The sequence below is a fragment of the Peromyscus californicus genome, unplaced genomic scaffold (assembly GCF_007827085.1).
Source record: "Peromyscus californicus insignis strain IS unplaced genomic scaffold, ASM782708v3 Scaffold_21__1_contigs__length_65335640, whole genome shotgun sequence".
Taxonomy (NCBI): Eukaryota; Metazoa; Chordata; class Mammalia; order Rodentia; family Cricetidae; genus Peromyscus; species Peromyscus californicus.
Window position 1 is genome coordinate 3,030,184 of NW_026294514.1, and position 23,831 is coordinate 3,054,014.

Sequence of the window (23,831 nt, forward strand, 5' to 3'; positions counted from 1 at the left end):
TTTAATATGCCTAGCTTTTGGTTTCCTTTTTATTTTTTTTTTTTTTTTTTTTTTTTTTTTTTTTTTTTTTTTTTTAAAGATTTATTTATTTATTATGTATACAGTTTTCCATCTGCCCATATCCCTGCAGGCCAGAAGAGGGCACCAGATCTCATTACAGATGGTTGTGAGCCACCATGTGGTTGCTGGGAATTGAACTCAGGACCTTTGGAAGAGCAAGCAGTGCTCTTAACCTCTGAGCCATCTCTCCAGCCCCTTGGTTTCCTTTTTATTGTATAAAAGCACATGTAACTTAAAACTTTCCATTTATAACCATTTTTAAGTTTACCATTCAGAGACATCAATTACATTCACATTGTTGGGCAGACAACAGTTGTGATCTGGTCCCCAAGTTTATTATCTAATAGAAACTCTGAAGCCATAAAGCAGTAACCCCCCCCCCCCCAGTTGTTCTCCTCCAGTCCCTGGCTGTGGAGAGCAGGTGAAGTCCTGAGGGAATGTATTTTGTTGACATAATGTGGCCATGTCAAGGACACCAGTACCTCAGACTCAAGGGAACGACAGTCTTCACCTAGTCTGAGTGTGGATACTGATAAACAGTCAACCTTTTTGCTAAAAACAGTACATGCAAAAAGTACTGACCTCTTGTCCTAGATGACTGCTTGATCACACACCCCTGGGACTGCTCCCCCTGCTGATACTGGCTAATCTGTCTCTTCATTAATGCTGTATATAACAGACTCATTAAGTATCTGGCTGCTGGTGAGTCTCCATCCACGCGCATCTGGCTGCTGGTGAGTCTTCATCCAAGCGCCCAGCTCAGGGGATCCCAGCTTCATTTTGCTTGGGTCTGACTTTCTTAGTACCCCCTTGCTCCCATGTGGGTTTCCAGGGATTAGCTTCATGGGCCATGGTCCCTGGTAACCTGTAACTTACTGTATGTCCCTCTGGATTGACCTACTCTAGATATTTCATGTAAGTGAAGTCATGCAATATTTGTCTTTTTGTGTCTAGCTTACCTCACTTAAGGTTCACTCATGGTGTAGCATATATCAGAACTTCCCCTTATGACTAAATAAGAGTCTATTGCATGTATGTGGATGGTCCTCCGCTTACAGTGGAGTAAGTTCCCGATAAAACCATGATGTACTGAAAATACTGTAAGTCAAGCCAGACATAGTAACACAAGTATAATTCTAGCACTTATCAGGGCAGGAGGGTTAAGAAAGAGTCCAAGGCCAGCTTCTATTACATAGCATGTTTGAAATGAGCCTGGGTAACATAAGATCCCCTCCTTCCATCTTAAGAGGAAAATAGTATAAGTCAAGACAGTATTTAATACACCTGTCTTAGGGTTCCTATCGCTGTAATGAAACACCATGACCAAAGCAACTTGGGGAGGAGGAAAGGGTTTATTTTTCTTACACTTCCACATCACTGTTCACCAATGAAGGAGCTCAAACAGGGCTGGAACCAGGAGGCAGGAGCTGATACAGAGACCATAGAGGGGAGCTGCTTACTGGCTGGCTCTCCATGGCTTGCTTAGCCTGCTTTCTTATAGAACCCAGGACCACATGCCATCCACAGTAGTCTGGGCCCTCCCCCATCAATCATTAATTAAGAAATTAATGTAAGGCTTGTGTACAGCCAGATCTTATGGAGGCATTTTATTAATGGAGATTCCTTCCTCTTGGATGACTTTAGCTTGTATCGAGTTGACATAAAATAACAGTACAATTGACCCCTTGTCAACCTGACATACAAACATCACCCTAAGCCACAACCTTTCCTTTCTTGCTCATCCCCAAGACAGCACATTAATATCAACACCACAATATAAAGCATTTTCAAACTTATGAAGTCTCACAGTCTTTACAAATTCAAACACTTTAAAATTCAATCTGTTTTTGAAACCTAAAATCTCTAAAAAAAAAAAAAAAATCAGTCTCTCAACTGTGAGATCTTGTAAAATAAAAAATAAGTTGAATACTTTCTCACTTCAGGAGGGAAGAACCAGGGCACAATCACAGGCCGAACAAAGCAAAACTAAGCTCCTCCAACGGACGTGGCCACTTCTCCAGCTCTACCCTCTGTAGCACACACAGCTTGTCTTTTAGGCTCCCGATAGCTTCAGTCTACTGTGCTGATGTTCTTGGTGGCCATGCCATGGCGCTGGCATTTACAAAATGCTGGGTCTTCTGCTGCAACTGGGCTGCCCTTTCACCAGTAGCCTCTCCAGGGCTCTCTCCATGGACTCCAGCCCTGCCACACAGGGCCAAGCCTCAGCTGCTCTCCATGACTCCTTCATGTCTTCAAAACCAGTACCACCTGGGAGACTCTTACACTACCAGGTTTGACTGTCAACAGGAGGTACAACCTTGGCCACTTCTGGGAAACAGCTTCTGGGTGCTGACCCTGAGGAAAAGCTTCCAAGAAGACTTGGCCTCAATGATGCTGGCCTCTTCTTAATCTCAGCAGATTCTTCAGCCCCAGCTGACCAGCGTCCATCATCCCTGCAGAGCAAAGGTACCACTTTAGTGGTTCTGGCAGCTTGTTAACCACAGCTGATTCTTCAACCTCAGCTAACCAGATTCTTAACTCAAATGACCTGATAAAATCTTTGCTTCCCTCTGAATTTCACAGTCCAAGCCTTCATTCTCAGCTCCCAAGCTCCTACAGAACAATTCCCTGAGCTCTCAACATCTAGCGGCTTTTCTGGCCCAAAGTTCCAAAGTCCTTCCACAATCCTCCCCAGCACATGGTCAGGTCTGTCACAGCAACACCCCACAATTCTGGCACCAATTTGTCCTAGTTGGGGTTTCTATTTCTGTGATGAAACGCCATGACCAAAACAACTTGGGGTCGGGTGTGTATTTGGATTCTATTTTCCTATCACTGTTCATCACTGAACACCTAGCCTAGTGAACATGGTAGCTTCGCCCGTCCTGTCCCGAATGTGTCCAGAAGATCCACGTTCACCTGTAGGTAGACACTGAGAGAACCACATTGCATGTCTCTAAACTGGGAGAGATCAAAATCCATAATGAGTTTTCTACTGTATGTCATTCCTGGGCTAGTGTAAAGTCAAAAATCACGTCATTTTCAGTTGGGAACTATATGATTGCCAAATTTTTCATTTCTTCATATGTTCAGACACGGGTCATTTCTATCAAGATGTTATAAATGGTGCCGTTAACACCAGTACCCAAGTATCTAAGTCCTTAACTATTTTGCCTGAGAATAGAATACAAAAGTAGTTTGTATTTAAGAGCAAAAATAGTGTTTATGTTTCAGTAAATGATAGGATGTCAATGGTCACACAGCCAAGTTAATGCTGCTCTAGCCACAAGTGTCTGTGAGAGTCAAAAGCAGAAGTCTCTAAACTCGTACACGTGACTTTGGCATGTGGTGATGTGGGCAAGATGGCTGAGTATCTTTTTTTGGAAATTTCCAAACTAGGGAATTCCTTAATGTGCTGCTTCTGAAGAATGTTTATTCTACTAGATTCTCTCCCAAGGCAAGGGCCAGCGACGTTGGGTCAGGGTCTACTCTGGCTTGCCGCTGGCCCCTTTCCATGTAGCTGCTCAGTCATACTCTTACCCCTTGAGTTAAGGTCCTCCCAGGACCTCGGAAGCTAGCCTGTAATTATTGGTGTGGGTGTCACCTCCAAGTCAGTGGTGTGTCTCGGGGACTCTTAGTTCCTGCCACTGGGAAGTAGAGGGAAACTGCTGTTTGCCTGGTTTATTCCCTTCCCGTTTCTCACTGAGAGCTCTCCCGTTTGGGGGACAGTGACACACTTGGGAAAAGACTATAGTCCCACCGTCCTCCACAGATAGTTTCTGAACCTTGCTTGAGTCAGGAAAACCAATGTTCTGGATTGGGGGTTCCAGCAAAGAGCGTCAACAAGGAGCTGACGGTTGAAAATACCTCCCATCCTTCATGGTTTGACCTTCTCCTGACTGGGTCCCCGGTGAAACGCCGGAGCAGAGCAGCTGTGCAAGGAGACCACAACAGAGGAAAGTTAAGATGCCACAGAGGATTCAGGCCCAACATCTCCGGGATGCTGCTCACCACCTCCCTCTGAGGGGTGCCCCCCTCCAGCAGCACAACTCAATGTACAACCGATGCAGATTTAAAGAGTTCCTTCAGGTCATTCATGTCAAAGACTCTTGCATATTCTGTGGGCAAATCAGATTCTGTGTCAACATTACGGAGAAATTCTGGACAGTGGTATAAATCTGAATTCCCCAGCATATACCCATTCAAACAAGGAAGAACAAGACAATCGAATGAAACTCTGTGAAGCCCTCAGAGTCCCTGTAACCAGAAGACAGAGTTCCCGAAAGTCAAACTCACTGTTAAGTAGGAAAATGTACAGGAGGCCCCAGCAAGTTGCCTCCCACACTGCCTCTGGGAGCTCCTGGGGGGCTGTAGGAAGACAGATGTAAGACCACACCAGGGAGAGGAAGCTGGTAATGCTGAGGCGTTCTTGCCGCTGGTCCTCTGTGAGGAGCCATCATGGAAGGGCAAGACATCCCATGAAATGGATGGAGAGGAAATCAGACGACCTCTGGGAATATCGCAGTGACTGAGGAAACGTTCCCTCAAAATCAGAGGAAAAACCAACAATAAAATATGTTTCAAAATAAAAGAAATCGTTCTTTGCTACACTGACAAAAGAGGGCGCTCTTGAACCAGGAATCCTGAAAGTACCCCGACCTCCAACCTGCTCAGAGAAGTGGAGATCAGTTCTGCTCTGAACAAGAGCCTGAAGATAAGAGCAGAAGGGATCCAAACCATTCAACTAGGCAGATCCTCTACCCTGAGTAATAGCAGCTGAAAGAGATTGACAGCAGCCCAAAGTGAGTCACTCTTCCCATCGTCCCGTCGTCGTTGTGGTTAGGAACGTGCAGAACATCCCCAGTCACAAATTCAGAAACTACCTGTTAAAAGAGCCACAGATGGAGGAGAAATGAAATGAGGATTGACTGAACTCAGAAGTTAAGTAGAAAGGGGGGTGGGGAGGAAAAGCCCATTATACTGCCTGATATGATTTTAGAGAAAATGTGTTGAGGGTTTTGTTTTTACACAGAGAGATGGGGGAGGGGAGGGGGAGACAGATCCTCCTTCAAGATCCGTTCAAGTGATTCCTTCACAGTGCAGCTTTTGGAGTCTCTCTCATTTGTGTATGGCCTTTAGGCCGTTCCGAAAGCTGTGCCGAGCATTGGTGCTGTTCGCACCGTTATTGGCAGTCCCTGGCTGAGAAGAGCAGGCAGGGAAGAGGGAACCACAAGAAAAGTGTCTAGAACAGAGAAACCTATGGGACCCCTGAGCAAATGGCTGCGTGCTGTGGAGAGGGAGGGGGGGTTACTGGAGAGCTCAGGGTCCTCTGAAACCAAGTGACAGTGAGGAGGACCAGACAGAGCACTCCCTAAATCCTCCTGCTTCCTCTCCCTCTTCCTTTTTGGAAGCTAGAATGTCTTCTGAAAATCCACCTTCTAGAATATTCAAGATCCCAGCATTTCCCTTATGAGAATATTCACTTTTGTCTCATTTTTTTCCCCTCTCTCCTCACCTGTTCTCTCAAGTGGAAACTGTCACCCTGGGTCTAAAATTTGAACAAAGCAAGTCACCTGCCCTCGATTCTGTCACCTCCGATTTTCCTCTTATCATTTGATTTCTGAGGGAGCTTTCCACCAGCTGTCAGCTGCTTCTCTGGACTCGCTCCTGGAAACCTTGCAGTCTGTTTCACACATTCCCTCCTGAAGCTGTGTGCTCAGGAGCTGCTGGCTACCATTAGAACAGGCGCTTCCAATCTGCTTCCGCCAGAAAGTACCAACTCCCCACAGAAAGCAGGATGGAGCCTGGCATCTCTGCCTTCGGCCTGCGGTGTCTCCTGTGCACGTAGGCATTTGAGACTCACTCAGGGAGTGGCTGAAAGCCAGTCGTCCTTAACCTGTCTCGGGTCCCTTTGAGGCTAAGGCCCAAAGGTAAAGGGAACCGAGACGTCTTAATGCCACCCTTTTACAATGCCCAGTCCCCTTCCCAAAAGGCACCTAGATGTCTTCTGTTGGATTCCAGGAACAGCAGAGCCTTTGCAGGACAGACCACCTCTTGAGACGGTCAGTTTTCCACCAGGGAGAGAGTGTACCCTGTTGTCTAAGTCCTAAGAACCAGATTGTTCCTTCCAGTTATAAGGACTTACCAGATCACCTCGCTGACCCGGAGCTGAGACAATGATCAGCCAGACCTCACCTGGACCAGGACTCTGCAGTGATGCACACTCTTACCTTTGCCCCAGTTCTTGCTCTGTTAGACGGACAGCTCATGAACCACCCTGAAGATGAGCTGGACCCCTCGATCTGCCCCTCTTCCGCGTGGTTGTGTTGATTACATTTCCTTTCTCTGCTTTCCACCGTTACTCCTTTAATTGTCACATTGGGGGGCGCGTGACGGGCTAATTTTACGGAGGCCGCCAGAGGTGTGGCTTGTGACCTAAAAACTCCAGTTACGTGATCTCTCGGAAACTCCTCTCCCTTGTCTCGCTAGATCCACATCCTTTTTCTGCCGTCAGTTGCACAGATATGCATGTCAGAGTTCTGGCTTCGTTCCCTTCCTCTGGAAGGAAGGTGTCCCCAAAGCTCTCTGTTGCCTTTTCTCCCTGTGCTCATAGCTGCCAGCTGAACATACGGCCATGTAACACGTAGAGACAGGGATACTTCCTAATATGACATCAGTGGGTTTATTGTGTCATTAAGCAAACACCCTGGCATACACTTAAACAACCCTAGATGGCGTGGGCCAGTCAGGCCACATGGCCTCCACGTAATTGAGAGACTTTGTAAACAGGGCACCATAAGGCTGATGGTGTAAGACGACACAGTGTTTTACATTAGCTGCCTTTTATAGTAGGAGTTATATGCTAAGAGAATACTAAAATAAATAAGTGTGGTACAGTAAAACCTAAGCCGGTAACAGCCATTGTCATCACCACCGAGTGTTGCGTGTGCCCCGCGGCTGGATGGCTCATGGCACAGTGGGTGTGTTGACACTAGCATCCTCACAAATGTAATGAATTGCACCAACCTTTCAGCAGCTATAGATGTCACCAACAAAAGGAACTTTTCAGCTTCAATTCTAATCTATGGGAGCACTATCACGTAAATAGTCCGCCATTAGTCATATACCGTTGGTATATGACAGTATACATGCTCCAGGCCCACCTCATGTGCCCCATTCATACGACCCATTCATGCCATCCCTGGATCCAGGGGTCGCCTGGAACTTACTGTGTCTGGAACTGAACCCTGCATCTTCTTTTCTAGTCTACCTCTACCTACTCAGCATCAGACGGCCTAGGTACCGTCCTTTCCTTTGTCTCCTGTTCCAGCTCACTCCTAAGTTCAACCCCAAACATGTCCTGGATGCCGGTATGTGCAGGTCATGGAACCAAACATGCCCGACCATGTGCAGGTACTGGCCGTGGGACTCTGCTCAGCACAGCTGAACTAACAGACTGGGAGGGAAGTGTGAACCTTCAGTGAACATGGTTTTCCTCCATCATCACTGCCATCCTTCTGTCCCAACCGTCACCTGCCTATCAAGCCAGTTCCTCCTTTTCTATCCCTTGAGAGATTTCTCAGAGTTGGCATGGTGCTGCACACCCTTAATCCCAGCATTCAGGAGTCAGAGGTAGGTAGAGCCCTGAGGGTTCCAGGCCAGCCTGGTTTATATTGTGAGTTCCAGGGCCAGCCAGGGCTACACAGTGACACCTTGGGACAGTGAAAGGGGTGGGGGTCTGGATCCCGAATAACTGAATCAAATGGAGCCCTCCCACCTCTGTTTCCCTGCATGCCTCTCTACCTTCCCCTTATCTGGAATCCCCTCCTCTTATCTCCCCAGGCTGCTTCCTGTTTGTCCCCTGAGGTCCACCTCAAGTCCCAGCTCTCTCTGACGTTCTGCTGCCTTCTTGTGTGTTCTGAACTCACTGCTTTGCTAGGCATCCCTCTCACCCACACTAGGAGCAGCATAAGCTGCGATTAGACCCTAGAGCCCAGAGTTATGTGTTAGAAAAATGATCAGTTGTCAACTCCAGGGGAGAGATTCCTTCAATAGCCTGTGAGCACCACCTTTTAACCTGGACATCTGATAAACTTCTAGGAAATGGAAGTGTGTGTGTGTGTGTGTGTGTGTGTGTGTGTGTGTGTGTGTGTGTGTGTTCATAAAGTGCATGTGTGTGTGAGAACATGCTCATAAAGTGCATGTGTGTGTGTGAACATGCTCATGAAGTGTACATGAGTGCAGTGCCCTTACAGGCCAGATGAAGACCTTGGGTCCCCTGGAGCTGGAGTTACAGGTGGCTTTGAGCTGCCCAGTCTGGGTGCTGGGAGCTGAGGGCAGCCCTGGGGGACAGCAGCAGGGGCTGGTAACTAGGAGCCATCTCTCCAGCCCCACCTTTCTTTTTGTGTGACAGGGTCTCTCACTGGCCTGGAATTCCCCAAGCAGGCCAGTCTTGCTGTGTGGTAAGCCCCAAGGATCCACCTGCCTCCCCTCCCTAGCACTGGGATTACAAGTACATCCTACCTTGGCTCCATATGGGATTACTGATTTCTGTTTGATGCTGAAAGAGCAAATAATATATGGCTCTGATAATTTCCTGTGAGCTCTCTGGACTTGGACTAATTATCTGGAAATAGAAACATTGTATTAAATGATATTTGTGTGTTCTTCCTCATCTAACATTCTAGAACAGTGATTCTCAACACTAGGATCGCAACCCCTTTGGGGAGGTCAAACCACCCTTTTGTAGGGGTCATCTAAGACCATTGGAAAATACAGATATTTACATTACAATTCATAACAGTAGCAAAATTACAGTTATAAAGTAGCAATGAAATAATTTTATGGTTGGGGTCACCATAACATGAGGAACTGTTTTAAAGGGTCGTAGCATTAGGAAGGTTGAGAACCACTACTCTAGGATTAAGGGATCTAGGAGATTTGGATCTCTGGCATGATCTGTCATACTGTCATCCAACCTCATTCCTGGCTCCTCTTCTCATCTTCTCCACAGAAGTTAGGAACTATAAATATCTTCTTTACCAACTTTCTTTGCACCAGTGGTGGCCATGTGACATAGTCTCAGTCAATGAGACTAAAACTCTTACCGAGTTCTTCCAAAAAGAGCTCTCTAAGAATTCTAGGTAGGCGACTTTCCAGACGGTGGGGGCAGTCACAGCCGTTATTGCTTCGGTGGCCCTCAGAGGTCTAAGAGAGCTGCCTTCATGTGTGTGCCCCGTGTAAGCCCCTCCTCTTCACTTCCATGGGCAAGGAGATGATCACACTTGACTTGTCAATCAGAAGGGCCTGGCACAGCCAGGCAAGCTTCCTACAAGAAAGCCAGTTTCCTCTTGGCCTCTGAGAGAAATTCAGAAACCACTCTGCCAACAGGCCCCAAGTGGCTTCTGGAAACTGAGGGCCCTGGCTGAGGGATCATGCCAATAATTAGTGAACCCGAAAGAGGACCCCAAGGCTCTGGTGACACTGAGCTCATGCAGCCTGGTAATTTCCCAAGCAGAGGACTCAGTTAACCAGTGATGGACCCCTGATTTTAGAAACCATAATTGTCGTTTCTCAGGTGCTTTGGTTGTGGGAATTTGCTACCCAACAGGAACACGGGTACAGCTCCTTTCTGCTCAACCTGGACTGTCACGTGTTTCATAGCCCCCTGGAGCTCCTGAAGGCAAGACCGATGGATGTCAAAGCTCCAAGCCATGACTGTTTCCTCTGCTCAGCCAAGGCCAGCAACCACTATTCTCCAGCCTACCCGGATAAGCCAAGTCACTCAAGCAAGCTTTTCCTGTACTTGCCATTGAAACGATTTCCAACTGACCAAGCAGGCCTCCAAAAACAGAATAAGCAAGTTCTTCAAGAACAGAAAAATATTTCTAAGAAATATATGATATTTCAGATGGGGGGAAATATCTGCCAGAAAACAGTTAAAATACATTTTTGGCCTCTACAGGCTTTTCGTCTCTGGCCATGGAGAATGGGGAGTTGTGGAGGGTGGGGCAGAAAAAAATCAAGATAGAGTTCAAATGCAGAGCGGTTAGGCCAGGGTAGCGATTAGGGGCTCAGAGAAGGGACACCTCCTAACATAGCCTTTGAGAGAGAGAGAGAGAGAGAGAGAGAGAGAGAGAGAGAGAGAGAGAGAGAGCGCTGCATTGGGGATTTAGGTTGTGCAGCAGGAGGACAAGGAGGAGATAAACTACTTGGAATAAGTGAAGATGGGAATCTAGGGGCAGAGAGAAGTATTGTTGTGGCCGCGTCTCAAGACTCCCAAGCAAGATCACCACAGAGCTGATGTCCGATGCAAAACACACAGGGGTTTATTGATAGCAAGCAAGCCTGGGCTTGGTCCGTGTCCAACACTTAACACAGTCAGTGGAGGAGGATGGCCCTGAGCTCTCAGGGTGTGGGGTTTTTAACGGGGAAAAAAAAAACACAAGAAGGGTGGTACAAGCCTTGTTATCGTATGATTGGGTGAGGGTGTGTAACCTTTGAATTTACTGGTTGGGGGTTACAGTTATCATTTTTTGGGCAGGCCTGGACAAGTCCCAGGCTCTGTCCTTGAACTGCCATAGGGGTGGCTGGCCTAGCACCTTGACTCATGCATGTAGCTCTAAGTGGGTGAGGGATCCCAGACAGTAAACAATTGACTGAACCTTGAGCAGTCAGAGTACGTGCAGAAAGGGAGCCACTGCAAGGACTATCTATGTCTTTTGTTCATGGCCCTCCCAGAAACTGCTTGCTCAAGTCTCAGGAAACTGAAATTAAAGCCTGATCTCTGAGAGAGGACTGAGCAGCCTGTTATGGCATCTGCTTGGTCCTTTCAGTATCAATCAATCAAATCACGAACAGCCATAGAGCACTTGGTGTGAGGCCTGGGACTATGCTGGATGCTTTGGCAGGGCTGGAGTGGGATGATTATGGAACTTGCTGTCTGCCCCAGGTTTTTATGAGCATCCCGCTGTGGATGCTGCCTATACTCCCTCCCCATCAAGAGACAGAGTAAGCATTTGTTGTTGTCCACTAGGGAAAAAACCAAAGGCACGTCCCAGCCGCTGTCCGGCCTCACTCCCCAGGTTTCTGCCTTTAGCGGCTGTCTCAGATAAAACCACATCCAGAGAGCTGCTGGGCAGTGGGGAGAATCTAGGTCAAGGTCCTTCAAGAATGCACTACACACAACAGATCCAAGGAAAGAGAAATGGATTTGAGAAGGCAAGAGAGCCCTTCAGCCTCTGATATGGAATCTCTCGGAAGCCTTCAGGCTGGGTCCAAGTATACCGTCTCTCCTATCAGGGCCATTAGCACTCTCCTTTAAAAGAACAAGTATGCTGAGGTAATAAAATGTGAGTTCAGAGCTAGGATGGAGAGAAAACAGTATTGCAGAAAGTTGAGAGTGATGAGGTCAACCTGGCCTCCTCTGCAACACAGGTTTCGTCCTGTCTGAGGAACACAGAGAGCCTAGGGGCCAGGAAACCTTTGTCAGCAGCCAGGAGCCCTCTGCTCACCTCAGATGCTAAAAAGGCCTCTGTAGTCGCAGTGGGTACTGAGCTTGCCAAGGCCTGGGACTTGGACGTTTGTGTTCTTGGATTTTGAAAATGTCAGATTTCCTGAGATTTTATACACACAAAGTCACACCTTCTCCACGAGGGGTCTGGTGAAGTCTGACAGCTGTGCAGGAAGTGTGACCCTCCCTACCGTGAAGACACAGTACGTCTAGCTTCCCCAAACTTCTCTCCTTCCCCTTTGGTCTTATCCCCTATGGCTGCAGCTTTCATTTCTGTCCCCCCAGTTCTAGAACATCACATAAACAGGACATAATAGAACAAAGCCCCTTTGGCGTCTGGCTTTGGAGCTTCAGCACAGTGTGAGGCCAGTCTCTCAAGACTTTATTTTTAATCTTTGCTGACAAAGCCATCTTCCCTGCTAATCTAAGGCTAAGAGACAAACATCGATGTCCTTCCTAATCTTAACAAGCTCACTGAAGTGTGGCAGTAGTCCCCCAAATCAAACCTGGAGAGTAACAAGCAATTTCTTCAGGAATCTATTTTGATGGGTTCCCTCAGACAACTTGCACAGCATAAATAGTAATGGTAGTATTGATATACACGCAGTCATATACACGAATACTGTCCTATTGATTAGCATTGAGAAATACAAAATTCATTTGAATGAATAAAAGGTTATTTCTAGACCTATATGACTGCCTGAAGGGATATGAAAGCACAATTTAAAAGACAGTGCGTGGTGGGGTATATGCACACCATACTCACAGACTTGGGAGGCTGATACAAAGGGTTCAAGAATTCAAGGCTGACCTGGCCTCTATAACAAGACCTTGCCTCAAAAAACAAGGGTTTTCAGATGTTCTTGGTGGTAGAAAACTTGTATAGCATGCAAAAGGTTCAGGGGTCCAAGCCTTACCACAACAAACAAACAAACAAATAATCAGCATAGGATTAAATCGTAGACTAGGAGAGCTGAAAGGTAGCTTGACATCCTCCCAACACTGTAGAATTTCATCCATAGCAGTGGGTTTTCAGACTGTCCAGCCTCCCTGTGATCTTAAATAATTATTTCCCCTTGTGTGGCATCCTGTAAAACAAACAGGCTATAAAAATATGTGAAGCTAGCCAGTGACAGTCATGGAACCTGAGACATGCTGGAGAGAGGACAGTGCTGCCACCCATGGGCATCCAAGTTGAAAAGACAAGTGCCAATGAATATGTGTATGTGGGCTTGACTCAGTCCTGAGCCATTATAATGAGAGGCCTGTAGCTGGAGTTTTCCTGCCTGGCCCACAGTCAGGGCAAATCTCTCTCACCTGCCAGTCCCACAGCCGTCAGACCCCGACCAAGTAAACACAGAGACTTGTATTGGTTTCAAACTGTATGGCCATGGCAGGCTTCTTGCTAACTGTTCTTTCAGCTTAAATTAATCCATTTTTATAAATCTATACCTTGCCACATGGCTCGTGGCTTACCGGCATCTTCACATGCTGTTTCTCATCGTGGCGGCTGGCAGTGTCTCTCTGACTCAGCCTTCCACTTCCCAGTTTTATTCTCCTCCTTGTCCCGCCTACACTTCCTGCCTAGCCAATGGCCAATCAGTGTTTTAATTATTGACTAATCAGCAACACATTTGACATACAGAACATCCCACAGCACTTCCCCCCTTTTTTTTTTAAAAAAAAAAAGGAAGGTTTTAACCTTAACAAAGTAAAATTACATATAATTTGGGAATTTGGGCGTAGCTTCTCTTACTACTTCCTGCTGGAGGGGGGCGCTGTATCTTATGGGGGATACAAAGAAAATTTTAGGATCATGGAAAAGTCCATGAGGGTGTATCGTCTGAGCCAGTTGCCTTCAAACCATTCTGGATGTTGGATCATCTGGGCCATGGTGTCATCGGAGACCTTTCAGGGGGGTCTTGGCTGGTCAAAACCTGATGTGTCTTAATCTGGAACAAATCCATAGCCTTTGGCTTTCTGTGGGAACAAAAGCAGAGTCTCCTTTCCAAAATAACATATCCTTATATTCAAATTTTGAAGTCAAGATACCTTTAAAATATACATTTTGGCATAACTCAACAGCTTTTACAATCAAATATTTTTCTGCAGTTAAAAGTCCCAAAGACAACACAATGCAGATTCTCTGTGTAATATCCATTTTTACGTGGCTTATTTTTTATACTACCTTTACTGTCTCTTTAAAGACTTTATTTTTTAAAACTATGTATTTATTTCTATAACTCTATATATCATCTTTTTTGTCTCTTTCAAGCCTACGTATCTTTTACACACATTGTAAACTATTACATCTGAATCTGTCTTATTGTGAATCTATTGCCTTAAACTGCAGCAGCTGTGGCTGCTGGATCCACCCACCTCAGCTTCCCAACATGGCCATGGTTTACCCGCCAGCTCTGGGAGCTATCGGGGGTCTATGCTTTTAGCCAAGCAGCGTGTAGCCCAGAAACCTCTTTTTTTTGTTGTTTTGCACTAGCAAAGGCTAAATCCACCATGCAGCTTAATGTGCCACTTGCAGAGGCCTCATTCCCCGCCATACTGCAGGTCAAGCTCGCACACTGAGAACCCACCAGTAGCTCAAACCAGCAGCTGCTGCTCATTTGGGAGAGACAATTAGGAAGCTGTTTTTGGCTCCGTTTTAGAATCTTTTTTCTCAGTTTTTAGGTGGGAAACTCTTGCCACCACGTTGGACGCCATTTGTAGCTGGAGTTTTCCTGCCTGGCCCACAGTCAGGGCAAATCTCTCTCACCTGCCAGTCCCACAGCCGTCAGACCCGACCAAGTAAACACAGAGACTTGTATTGGTTTCAAACTGTATGGCCATGGCAGGCTTCTTGCTAACTGTTCTTTCAGCTTAAATTAATCCATTTTTATAAATCTATACCTTGCCACATGGCTCGTGGCTTACCGGCATCTTCACATGCTGTTTCTCATCGTGGCGGCTGGCAGTGTCTCTCTGACTCAGCCTTCCACTTCCCAGTTTTATTCTCCTCCTTGTCCCGCCTACACTTCCTGCCTAGCCAATGGCCAATCAGTGTTTTAATTATTGACTAATCAGCAACACATTTGACATACAGAACATCCCACAGCAGAGGCCTTTTCTAGAGTAGCCTTCCAAAGCTTCCAGTTATCAGAAAAATAACTCCCAAGACCTCCCTCTCCCCAATCCCATGTATCCCTGCCTTCCAACCACACAGCTTCCCTTTGCTGTGTGGTTTCTAAAACTCTCTGCTCTTGCTTTGAGGCACTCCTATTGGACAAGCAGAAATGACAGGGTTTAAAAGGGCTCTCCCTAGAGTGGTTCAACCTCAACAAATGGAAATTTGTGTTACAAGCAGTTGTGGCTTTCTGTAACGGTCTCTATTTGCAGCAACGAGAAGATTCTTTGATTCAGGGTAAGAGCTACATTTATCTATGCACACAGTCTATTTAGAATACAGTTAGGAATGATGCTGGTTTAGGGAAAGCAGCAGGAATAGGCTCTCCTCTAGGATCCATGACCTCAACAGCCATGAGCAGTCGGCGAGGTTTCTAGCACCCAGGCTTGGTTTTCCTCCCGTTGAGCTGACCTTACGTCCAATTAGAGAGCTGTTGGTTACTGGCCGGGTATGTATGCCACTACTACATCTTTAAGGGTATCTTGTCGTGGTGGTGATTGTTATAGTTCTAAGCATCACAACCAGATAGGACTGTAGACTGCTTTCTTCCCTTGTTGGCATTTACGGAACCTTCTGGGACTTTTGAGAGCTAGGCTGCAGGAAGGAGGCTTTTGGGTCAGATCCAGCTCAAATATTCCAAGCCCTGTGTTCGAATTGTGTGGTATCTTCAGCAATAGGGACTTATCCTCAAACTGTAACGAGGCCACCAAGGGCAAGGACAATAACTTATATTGGTTTGGGAGTCACTTGGACTACTCTGATCAACTAGAATGGAAGTTTCTCATACCAGGCACTGAGTTTTTGTTAGTCTTATGGGGTGCATGGTCAGCCCAAGAGGCACAATTTCATAGATAGATAGATAGATAGATAGATAGATAGATAGATAGATAGATAGATAGATGATAGAGATAGATAGATAGATAGATAGATAGATAGATAGATAGATAGATAGATAGATAGATAGATAGATATGTGTGTGTACGAGTGTGTACGTGTTTGCTCACATACACATATATATGTATAGACCACCCACACACACACACACACACACACACACACACACACACACACACACATATATATATGGTAAATATAAAATAGGATTCTTAGAGGTTCTACCAAACATTCTTACTGTTATCTGCCCCTCTTCCCTCCCTCCCTCTCTGTATTGACTTCCCCCTTCCCCTCCCCCAGTAAAACCTCCCTCCCAGATTTTTCCATTTCCCCCCCTTCACGCAACCTATATTCTGCTATTCCTCTCTCTGATCTCATCCCACCCCATGGTCCCTTTTTATTTTCTTGGTTTCTCTGGTTACTGCACGCTGTGTATTCACATCTGAAGATTTGAACTGGGAAGCTCAGTTGAGAGAGAACAGGACAGTGTTTGTCTTTCTGAGTACCAGACCAGTTTTTAGTTAAGTTTCCAGGGAGGCCACAGTCTAGAAAGCTGTAGTGCATGAGATTGTTTTGTTGTTGTTGTTGTTTTGTTTGTTTGTTTATTTTGGTTTTGGTTTTTTGCATATATATTTCATTCATGGGTGTGTGTGTGTGTGTGTGTGTGTGTGTGTGTTATGTCTTGGCTTCTCATGAAACAAAAGCTCTTGAAAGATGCGCTGGCTTCCTTTCTAGACAGTCAGTTTTAAATTGCCTTGCTTCTCAAAGAAGTCCAAGAGCTGCCTGTGTGTGTCAAGGCACTTGACATGGGGGCAACAGGTATAGCACCAATTTTTTGGGCTGGGAAGAGGAAAATAATGTCACAGGTTTTTTTTTGTTCCGAGAGGCATTCTTTGGGCCTCTTTAAGAGGCAGGGAGGGTTCTAGAGACTGAACAGTATAATGATAACATCTCCTCCGTACCCTTCTGCCTTAAGAGAGAAAGGGGGCTTTCCAAGCAAACAAAGATCTGGGTAGAAGTGGGATATGAAATATGGCAACAAGCGGACTTCAGGATCCAGAGGAACATAATTTTGACATCGTGTTTCAAGTGAAGTACTTGATGGACAGGTAAGTGCCCTGGTTCCACAGTTTGAGTGTCTTCTTAGTGTGTCCTTGGTCATTGTTTCACAACCTATTTCTGAGGGACACTTGAAAGGACTGGTTGCTTTCTCTCTGTATTTTCTTAGACAAAGTCACTCTGTAAATATGAATTCCTGGAGTATTTGTGACTGGTTTAGAGATGATTTTTGAAAGAGTGATAAACAAGTGATTACTGAACCCAAAGCTGCTCCGATCCCTCCCACTGCTCCTGCATCTGATGTAATTACAGTAAGTCTGGGTTATGCGTATGCGAACATCTTCTGCTGCTGATTGTCAGGTAATCAAACAGCATTTCTTGCCCCCACTCAGACCCATAATTTAGAAGCTTTTCCACAGTGACACTTGACGCAGCTTAATTATAACGTGCTTCACTCTGAAAAGCTATTTAAAGGATCCCGAAGCTCTGCGCATTCAGTCCTGGCTCTCATGAACGACTGAGAAATTTATACAAGGGGCTGATACCCCCCCCCTTGAAATTTGATAACTTGCACATGGCTTTTAATGGCACTGCTTTGCACTGTGCACAATGGCTGGATATTTTTTAATATACGTTTCTTTACATGAAAGTGTGGTCCAGCGTAGCTTTACCGTTTCAAAACTGTTTTCTCTCCCATACCTTCAGAAAGGAAGCACGTCAGATCTCACAGCCGTCTTAACGTTCTGTTTTCAGAACTTTTTTTTTTTTTTTTTTAAATGTAATTCTCAAACCCAAATGGGTAGGTGTTTGAATTCAGTCCTATTTCAGAAACGCTTTTTTTCTGGACACATTCTCTTCCCTTTGCTGGCGGTTACTGGTACCAACTTGCTCCTAATTATCTCCATTCAACGCTAGTCATAACCGCCTGCTTGCTTCACACTCAGACAGCCCTGCCCACTGCTCACTCCAGCCCCCTCAGGCTGAATCATCCGCTGCCTCCGCCCCCGCCCTGCCCTCTCCCCCCATTGCTTCCCTTCTCACTTCAGTGCCCTTTTCAGAGGGACGTTCTTGCACTGCCAAAACTCCCCCCCGCCCCATTCTCTGTATTATGTTTGCATGAAAAATCTGGAAAAGCACAATTCTCGGGGAATTTTCTTCCCATCATTTAAAGGCAGCTTGAGCTCCAGACTTAATAGCATCCATGATTATTAGCTAGCCATTAATTCCTGGGTTTAGAGAGATGAGCAGAATCTGAGAGACTGGAAAACGCATCCTTTTCACTCACACATGCAAATAGGACAAGGAGTCACCCTAGGGAGCTCCCATGGAGGAGTGACAGCCGCCCCCCCCCCCCCCCCCCCCCCCCCCCCCCCCCCCCCCCCCCCCCCCCCGTGCAATGCAGCAGCCAGCTTACCAAAAACTCCCTGCTTTCAGCAACGGTTTTGAAATGTTGGGGTTAAACCTGGTTAACTCTGCTTCCTTAGGCCTAAGGGCTGACCAAAGGCTCCTAGACAGCATGGAGGCTCGAAGCTCCGCCACCTCACAGCTGTGCCTTTCCTAGCTCAGCTCAACCTCCAGAGGTGTGCTGCTCCCAGACAGGCATGCAGACACTGCCCAGCACTTTTCCTCTGTGCTGCTGCCTTACTTTATCTAACATCCTTGGGAGGTTTGTGTGTGGGTAAATGTCTTCCTGTGTGGAGGACAAATTGCTCCTCACCGTTTCCGGAAGGTTCTGTGCAGTAGATTAGATTTCACAGTGATGCTCAGCAGGGGCGAAGCGTCGGCTCAGGTTGTCACTGGTGTGTCCCTGAAGGTGCAGGTCAAGGAGTTGCTCCCCTGCAAGCCATCACCAAGGGAAGAAGGGGGCCTCCTTGGAGAATCAGGACCTCATGCTTCCCTCTTACCATTTGGCTAAAGCCTCCCAACACTGCCCACAGAAAGGCTTCACCCTCTCCATTGCACAGCAAGAGAAACTGAAGTCCACCAAGGGAATCATCATCCTAAATCCGAATCCTGGAGACTGACACTTCCACTCACCCAGCCCCAGACACTGGACCGAGCCCTTAGCTGCCACCAGACCAGCGACTCTCTTTACCACCCACACCCCGCCGTCATTGGACTATTGATACCGTTAGCATAGTTTTTTCCCTAACAGAGACGGGGTTTTCGTTTCTCTTTTGCCTTTTTTTCTGCTGTTTTAAACCTGCTGCTGTTCTCATGTGTCTCTGTCATGCAAAGGCCACCCCCTCCCTGCCCCCACAGAAGACAATGGGTCCGTTTACCTAGTTTCTGAAGTCCGGTTTGCTGCTGTGTATGAGGGCAAGGAGGCCACCACATCTTCACAAACTTCAGTGTTCTCTCCCAGAGGTCAAACAGAAAGTGCATTTGAGGGGCTCCTTTTCATTAAACATTTCCCAGTGACAGGGTTGGAGTGGCCTAGAGGCGGATATGAACAAAGGGCATTGCATGTATCTACAACACTCTCAAATGATAAATAAAAATGCACCTAACTTGTGGTATTCAGTTATAGGAATAGAAAAACACACTAAGACAAGTTCCTTACAATCCTTAAACCTTATGGATTTCTAGCTATATTAAATCAACAAAAATATACCGAGCACCTATTAAGTGTCAAGTATTGGGCGTGAAATTGAGAGGACTGTGATGGGCAAGGAGACGGCAAGGCATCCTTTGAAGTTAACACAGCAAAACCAATGCCTGGTACAGGGATGGAGTGATGAGTTCTGGCCAGGTGGCTGGTTAAGCAAAACACCAACTGAACTTGAGCTGAACTTGAGGGATGTGCTAGCCAAGAAGCACAGAGCTTTCTAGATAGAAGGAACGCCACATCTGGACGAGCAGAGAGAGCGTGGGTGGGAGTGGAGAGGGGCTCCTGTGCCCCTGGCCGCCGGTTTCTCTGCTGTATTAGTCAGCAAGGACCACTGCAGCACCGGGACCTTAGGCGGTTCCTCCCGTTTGCGAAGCCGGAAGCTCAGGGTGAAGGGCGACCGTGGCTGTCTCCCAAGGCCTCTCTTTGGCTTGAAGATGGCCGTCTGCTTGTGCTCGCATGGCCTCTGCTCTGTGTATGTCCCTAGTGTCTGAAAACAAGCATCAGCCACGTGGGGTTCGCTCCCACCCTTACGATCTCATGATTTTATCTTAATTACCCCCACAGAGGCTCCATTTCTCATAAAGTTACATGGGGGGGGGGCAGGATGTAGGCCCCTCACGTGTGGCTCCATGGAAACACAGCGCCTGTGCTGTTGGGAAGCAGCAAGCCAGAATGGCCACCACAACCCTGGTGGCCTTGGCTCAATTGCTTTACTCACAAGGCAGTTGCCAAATGACTATGGATTCAGATTTATTTTGTGGTCTCGAGCTTGGTGCCTGGACCATGTCTCTGAGATATCTCCCACAGCTGCAGATCTGGGCCTTTCGTTCAGCCTTTGCTAGCCAGCTAGTTTGTTTGAGTTGCTATTGTTTTGTTCTGCTTTGTGGTATATTTGGGTTTATTTTTCTTATGTTTGCTTATTTGTTTTTGAGACAGTCTCATGTAGCCCAAGCTAGCCTTGAACTTGCTGTATAGCTGATGATGACCTTGAATTTCTGATCCTCCTGCCTCCACCTCCTGAGTGCTGGGATTACAGGCATAGTACCACCACACCTGGTTTGGGCAGTACTGGAGGATGAGGCCACACCGTTCAACACATCATCTTGAGCAGTGTGGCGCACTATGTGATGATCCAGCCATGCCCGGGTCTTGTTGAGAAGGTCTTACATTTGGCTCACAGAGCACAGTATGAGAAGTCAGTGGAAACAGACCGTCTATTTTAGAAGACACGGCTAAGACTGGCTATGCTTACATACTCTGATGCAAGTTTTTCACCATCAGAGATCTAAACATAAATATTCCCATTCTTCATAATGCTAGATACACTAGGTGCCACTACAATTTTAATGCTCGTATTTATGTTTGGTATTGCTTGCCAATAAGAGCTCATAGAAATCCCCTGCATATTATATATATATATATATATATATATATATATATATATATATATATGCTTTAACTTTTTTTTTCAAGGCCTTGAGATGGTCCAGCAGGTAAAAGTATTTGCTTCCAAGCCTAATGACCTGAGGCCCCAGGACTCAGTGGAAGAAGAGAACCTGTTCCCTCAGTTTGTCCTCTGACCTCCACAGTGAGCCACGGCGGTTACACCCACATGCATACACCCTTGTGCACACAAAATAACTAAAGTGTAAATTTTTTTTCATTAAAACTGTTTTTCCAAAAGAGAAGTACAAGTGGTTTGATGTTAGCCTAAGCAGCTTTCTAGCCTGTGGGCATATTCTTCATCGAAGAAATACTCTAACAGTAGCAACGCTAACTCAAGTTTCCCTGGAGAACAGGACCCACGCCCAATTGTTCATTTGCATATACTCAACATTGTCCAGTTCAGCTAGGTAAATTGACTGAACTGCAACCAGATTTTTAAATGTCTTATTCTTAGCCTTAAAATTTCTCTCCAGAATACTATAGAAAATCAACAAAGATCTTAAGCAATCATTATCCTCAAGTAATACAAAAAAGCCATGTAAAATGCCACCCACTTCTAAAATGAATATACTTATGCATTATAATAAACGTACCATGTGACTCAATTTCTAATTTTGTTTCCATGCAATTTCATGCTATTAAAGTGATTTATAAAGAAGCCCAATTATAGTTTAGGTCAGGGCCAACCCTGAAGGAGGGGAGGGAGGAAAGAAAGAGAATCAGTGTTGGGTTTAAAAGGCAAGATTGACTGACAAAAAAGTGGATTTAGAGCCAAATTTTCAGCTTCTTACAATCGTATCGTAAACATTCTTTGGACAAAGCAGAAGGGAAGAGGGGAGGGTGAGTTCGGTGGTTCAGTTCTGAGAGGACACAGGGCCTCAGCAACCACAGTGACATTGAGAGCCCCCGGAGACTCACAAAGGCAAGGCCCGCTCCAGCCCTGGGAGCTCTTCCCTTCAGGCTCTTGCAGCTTCGTGTTGGACCCACACACCCGTCACCAACATACACCTAGAAAGGCAGCCTCCTCCATGCACACCTGCAAACAAGTTACTAGGTTTTATGTTCTGCTGTTCCTCTCAGAGGTGCATTGTTAAAAACCATGTGCCTGTGTGTTCTGCCTCCATGTATCTGTGCACCAAGTGTGGCCAGAAGGGCATCAGATCCCCTGGAACTGGAGTTACAGATGGGGTGCTGGGAATCAAGCATGGGTCCTTTGAAAACGCAGCCTGTGTTCTTCACCACTGAGCCATCTCCCCAGCTCATGTTGATTGAAATCTTATCTTTGCTGACAGTACAACTGTGTGTAGACAATGTAATTGAAGCTGAGGACTTAATTATATGAAATATATGATGCTACTCTCCAAAATTTACAACCAGCGAGAAAAACAGGCTGAGACATTCCTGTCCTCAGCAGCTCTGACTGGAGAAGTCAGATGCTAGTCTGAAATCTGAGAGGCACAGTGACGCTCCATCCTTGGGATGCAGATCTCCCTTGAGTGTCGCTTTGACTGTGGTCTTGATGAAAACAACCAACACTCTGTAAAAACAATCTCATTTCTGGGATCAACACAATTCCATAAAAGTTCTAACTCTCTGCTAGCTGTCTATCTTGTCTTATTCTTGATTCTAGGGATGGTTCCTACTGTTACTCTTGTTTATGACTAAAGAAATGGAATTTGGAGAGGTGGCTTACCCCAGGCCAGGCAGCTGGAATGCAGCAGGTCAAGTTGGTGGTCCACATCTCTGCAGTTACAAGGCTTCCCACAGTCAAAGGGCAAATCACTGCTGAGCATCGATTCTACTTTATAGATGAAGAAATGGAGGGTTTCCTACTTCCCCATCACAGAGTTCTTGAGAACTCGAGTCAGAAAGGTTAAGAGAGAGACAGCAACAGATAGACTAGAGAGATGATTTAGCAGTTAAGAGCACTGGCTGCTCTTCCAGAGGACCCAGGTTCAACTCCTAGCACCCACATGGTACCTCCAGCTCCAAAGGATCCAATGCCCCTTCTGGCCTCAGTGGGCGCGGCACAGGACATACACACAGACAAAACACCCATGCACATAAATTAAATGAAGAAAAGAAAAAAAAACATCTTTAAAGAGTTAACAGTATTTTAAACCAAATTTTGCCCAGGGTCAAGAAGATGTCTGTATTTCTTGCCTTCATGATATTTCATTTCGGTGTTTAAAACCTGTGTTCTGGTTCCCCTGTATCCCCAAGATAGGAAGGAAGTTTAACAGAAGGCTTAATTTGTAACTCAGAGTTTATCTGCCTTCCTCCACACAGCAGAGTCGTGGTTGTCTAGCAGTCTTTCTTCTTAATTGCTCATTAATTATATATTTCAAATTGTTTGTAATATGTCTCATTAGAAAAGTATAGAGCATTATTGGTAGGTTACCATTATAAGATTATACAGTTCCTACCACTGAGCTAAGAAGAATTAATGAAAGCTCAAGTCTCAAAATTCACAATAACCTTATTCTAAAAATGTTGATTTGTAGCTCATGGGTAGTATCAAGGATTCTGCCAAATATTTTCAAATTTTCTTACAGAAAAATATAGAGAACACAATTGTCAAGCCATGTTCCAATGGTAGCAGCATAATGAGCACCATCCCTTCCCACCCACCTTGGTGGGAGCGTGGACCTTTCTGTAGCTTATATATAGCCGTGAAAACACAGCCTTTCTCCATTTGAGACTAGAATTACAGCTTTTATCCATAAACTTAGCTTATCAGCATCCCTGTTTTCAAACTAATGAACAAGAACCCAACATTGCTCATTGTCAGAGGAACTTAGGTTTCTAAATATATAAAATCAAATTAAGTGATATGCTCCAGGAGGTGTTGTAATTACTGAATGAAATAATATATCGAGATTACTTCTTATAGCAGTTGCGCTCGCTGTTTGGATATTTGTGTGATAAGGAATGAGACACTTTGATGAACTTCATTAAAATCCTCCACGGATCCCCAAAGCCATTCATACACTCGTTCATTCATCTCTCCACCAACGTGTATAGAATTCCAACCATGTAACAAACAGTACTGGATGTGGGGAAAGAAGCCT

General features: G+C 45.8%; 1 long non-coding RNA gene across 1 annotated transcript; it reads right to left on the reverse strand.

Moving 5' to 3' along the window:
- Positions 1–817: 817 nt before the first annotated feature.
- LOC128117309 (uncharacterized) lies at positions 818–7,346 on the reverse strand. Its single transcript, XR_008220785.1, has 3 exons — positions 6,291–7,346; positions 3,846–3,992; positions 818–2,513 (listed from the first exon to the last, which is right to left on the reverse strand). It is a non-coding gene; the product is annotated as an uncharacterized LOC128117309 (long non-coding RNA).
- Positions 7,347–23,831: the final 16,485 nt, after the last annotated feature.